This window comes from Triplophysa dalaica, chromosome 13 (genome assembly GCF_015846415.1).
Source record: "Triplophysa dalaica isolate WHDGS20190420 chromosome 13, ASM1584641v1, whole genome shotgun sequence".
NCBI lineage: Eukaryota > Metazoa > Chordata > Actinopteri > Cypriniformes > Nemacheilidae > Triplophysa > Triplophysa dalaica.
The window spans coordinates 17,060,158-17,064,979 of NC_079554.1; positions in this window are offsets into that span (position 1 = coordinate 17,060,158).

Below are 4,822 nucleotides of genomic sequence, written 5' to 3' on the forward strand. Positions count from 1 at the left end.
CTTGCCCTAAAGGTTATCCCAATAGCTAATTAATTTTTTTTGCGGTGCATTCAGCTTTAAAAAGCCATTGAATTAAACACAAAAATTCAACGATTCAATATACCTTTGCAAAACATTGCTCATTCCTTGTTGAGATTCCAGTTAAGTTTTCTATAAGATACATGACGTAATACATTACAGTTACATTAGCAATTATGGTAAACAGGGTTTAATTCATTCATAAATTAAAATGAAAAAATTATTTCATTTATTCAGTGTTGCCAAATTGAATGTCTATTAATTTCTGGTTTGAAATTCTTGGTAACATTTCACGTGTTGAGTCAAAAAGCTTGAGAAGCTTTTACTTTCTCAGTATATGGCCCACATTTACTTATCTACTTATAATATACAGTAAAATGACCAATACATTTATTTAAAGAGTTGAGTGATCGTGTCATAATAAATAGCTGCAATTGTGAATTCACATGAAAGTTCTGTGTACTCAAGTGAACAGGTGTGACGTCAATATGCCAACTACATTAAAAGTGGATGATGGTTTAAAATCTAGCACTCATGTTTATTCTTCCTTTATTTTTTTGGAAAATATGCAAATCTGTTATATCAGTTGTATCATCTTTTGATGGTCATCAGGGCCTTGCTGTTGTTGATACTCCCAGTCTGATATTGCCTGGCTATAAATAACATGAAGTGTACATTTGTATTTTGTAAATGTCCTTCATTCAGCCTGTAGGTGAAATCGAAATACTGCCTCAACTGGGATGGTGAAGAATTTGCTGACATCAAGCATGAAATGCATTTAAACAAAACGTTGAAGAACTCGAAAGGACATTTTGGGATCAGTCCAAGAAAAGTAGCTAAGAGGACTAATCCCTGGTGAGAAAGCTGGCCGTGGAGGAATGTGCCCTGAAGACATTACACAAGTCTTAAGCCTAAAGCCTCACAAGCTATCAGCTGGTAGCCTCACTGTAAAAAAACAGTTGAATCAACTAAAAATTATAATAATAAGGCAACCTATCACAAGCACGTTTTTTAGTTGACTCAACAAACAGAGACTAAAAACCAACCAACTTTTAGGAGCCCGTCTTTGATTTTTTTAAAGATTTGATTATATATATATATATATATATATATATATATATTATTTTTTGTAATTTCAAAAAAACTCTTTGTATTTCACATATTTCAAGTCTCTTGTTCATCGCTATCCCTCTTCTAGCAAAACAACTGGATTTTTTCCGTTCTACATAAAGTCCCTCCTTCCGAAAAGCAGACCAGGTCTGTCATGATTGGTTCCCCTCTAAGAGTTTGTGTGTGAAGATGTCCACCCATACCAGCGAGCTTCCGCTTCTCAGGCTGTTGTGATTGGTCAATGCACGTCTCAGTGCACGTATATTCATAAACTTTGGCTTTGACCAAGAAACGGTAACATGGCGTCAACTTCACTTTATCAGTAAAAAAACATGTGGATCTATCGAAATGTAACGGAGGTCTGCTAGTGCATGTGGAAACGTCAATCTTTGTTAGAGATCGCAAATTCTTTGCCTACTGTGGCGAGGGAAATGACACCGGACCGAATGGTGTCAGACAGGTTATATTAATTAACACTAATAACAGAAGTGTTAGTTTTGCCTTGCGTATATTGGACCCGAGTTTGATAATAAAACAAGCAGATTGACCAGGAAACATTTGCAAGCAGGACTTCAAAGGATGTTTCATAGAAGTGTTTAAGAGGTAAGCGCACACAAACACAATATCAGTGTATTACACAGAACAGCTTTCACAGTTAAAGTCAAGGAAGCTGTAATTTGACCGTTGGTTATCTTAGAATGTGTGTCGCTGAATTCTAATTACCAGCTGTAGGAGTGTGATGAAAGTGAAAGCAGTTTAGCGCGTAACTCAGTCAAATGTTTATAATCTCTGATATTCAAACACAACTCCAGCGGCTCTTGCTCTTCTCTAAGGAAGGCCTCGCCCCTTTTTTGGCGTATTCCTGTGGGAGGAGGTTATTAATAGCACTCGGAATAGTGACATCATGTACCCGGGAAGTAGAGGGCTGTAGTCCGATTCCAGCCTTTCTATGTAGTCCTTGAAAAGTGAATTCTGTTAAAGACAATATCTCGCTTGGCAGTGAACTTTGAGCTTTCTCATGTTGCAGGTATTATTTATGCTCTAACAGCAACTTACACACTAACTAAAGGTTAAAAAATGCTAAAAAATTACAGTCGTCACAACATGAACATAAATTGAGAATAAAGATGGATAACTTAAAATAAACAAATTGATTCGTCTTTTACTACAACTGAACATGTTTTCTCCATCAGACAGACCAAAACTGTGATCAAATAACTATTCAACCAGTTTGTCTTGAGTGCTATTGCAGTTGTGCCACTCTGTCATAAACTTACTCCTCAACTTTGAACACAAAAACCTCAACTGTAGTAACAATCAAAAACCAGATAACTAGTAACAACAACATTAAAGCATAAATTAAACCAGCAAGAACTAAAACAATAATAATAATAAAAAAAAAACGAATTGAATATGTTGCAATGCATCTTACGGAACTTTCAAACTTTTGCAATATTGTTTGTTCAGAATACACTGTTCTGCAAGTTGAGCAAACTTTCTGACACATTTTGTCCAAAAACTTGAGAATCTTAGTTCTGTCAACTAAACAATCTCTGTTAGAAACATGTTAACACTAATTTTGTTTAGTATATGCATATACAAGCGCATTAAAATTATATTTTCAAGTTACTCATTTATCTTTGTAGCGAAAACATTTTGCAAGTTGGATTTTTAACAATTCTCTAATTGAAAGCAAAATTCTTGCTGAGGTACAGTAAATAAAAATGATGTTCAGAGAAATAAGTGAATGAAGCATTTGGCAGTAGCTGTGATTTTTCTTTCCTTCCATTGACACTGTCCTAATAAAAAATGATTTACTCCATGATGCTGAACCTTTTTTGTCTTAATGTTCCCTGAAGAACCTTTAACATCCTTTAACGTTTTGTTTCACAAAAGGTTCTTTGAGGCAAAAACAATCTTCAGATTATGAAAAGGTAAGAAAGAAATTGCTTTCCTTTAACGTTTATTCCACATGTGTAGCAAGTTTTCATAAATTAAAGCAAATGAAGTGATATTTAGGCAATGTAAATAATGCAGTCAGCTTTTATAAATCTGGGTATTCTATAACGGCTTAGAACTCGGCTCAACCAATCAGAATCAATGACAAGAACTGACCGTTTCATAACATGCATTTTTTTATTCGTTTATTTAACTGACAGCTACAGCCATCAGAGGCAGAGGCAACAAGTTGCACAGCATCAATATCAAACAAACCATGATGTCAAAGATTGATCAGTTAAATAATTTAACACATTCCGGACATTTCAAGGGCATCTATCATTTCAGTGTTGGATAACTATTTGCCATTCATTTCTTTGGATATAGCTTTTCATTTTTCATTGAATGTCGAGTCTGCTCCTGCCAGCACTCTGCTCTCGAAATAAACAGTATTTCAGCGGGGGCAGCCATGAGATTGGCAGGAGATAAACGGCACACTCGTCATGCATTTTGGATTGTAGAGAGCAGGGATTGGGCTGAGAACGGAGAGGTTCAGCTCAAAGTAACATGAAGGCAGAGCGGATGAGATCACATTTACTTCACCACATGCAAACACTCGCTTATATTTCCCTGTTCAGATGGACCTTATGAGCTTCATAATTAGCACAGATGATTCTGTTTATTAATCCAGTTTGAAAGATCTAGACAGGTCATTTTTTATTTGCCGAATAAGGACTAATAAGTAAATAATGTTTTTTGTTTGTATAATTAAATAGTATGAAATTACTTGTTCAGTATATTGCTAATGTATATTGTGAACATAATCATGGCCAAAGAATGCAGCGTGTTATGCTTCATATACTTGCAAATGTTTTTGTAAAAAAAATGCCGGCTATATTCGAATGCACATATAACGTACCCGCCTAGACAAAGGTTGAACAAAAAACTTTGGACTGGAGAGAGATTTCCCTGAACATGTCATGATCCTCAGATTTTCCTCTTCAATTAAATTAATTGAGTTACACATTTTACAGCTCTGATGGGATGCTGAGATCATTTTTCTCTTGACAGCTGGTCTTATCAGCATCCGTAAAATGAAACTGATGTAATGTAGTGCATGCCACTCTTGAAGACAAAGTGCAGCTTATCTGAACAGCAGCACAGATAACAATTATTATTTGAACACTAAAAATGTACACATACCTGTAATCTTTTAGCATAAGAAAGCTATTATCACCAAAAGTACTACAGTAGCAACAAAAATGTTACGGAATTGAACAGTATTATACAAAAAATAAAAGTTACAAGATGGGCTGGAAGATTTTTCAAGTAAATGTTTAATGTTGATTCATAATGGATTTGATGGATAGTTTTTATAGAGACTAATTTTACGTTTTGAATTGAATAAAATTGAATTAAAGAAACCTTTTTGACGTTTGATGTAGTTTTTGTGAACCGATCGACAGATGGGTGACGTCACTTTCTAATAACAAAAAATCTTATTAGAGTCCATACCATAGTAACTAATAGAATCTATATAGGCAAAACAAGGTGATGGTTACATTAGGCATGACACTAACAACATTAGTTTGTCACACTAATGCTAAACACTAAGATCCTCATTTATCATTCGGTGTCACCAGAGAAGAAAGACATTAGTTTTCCAGCCACCCACAGAAAAAACAAAACACACAGAAGCCTCGCAGTCATTATGCCATGAAGTTTCATAGACAAAAGCTTTAATGAAAAATCCATA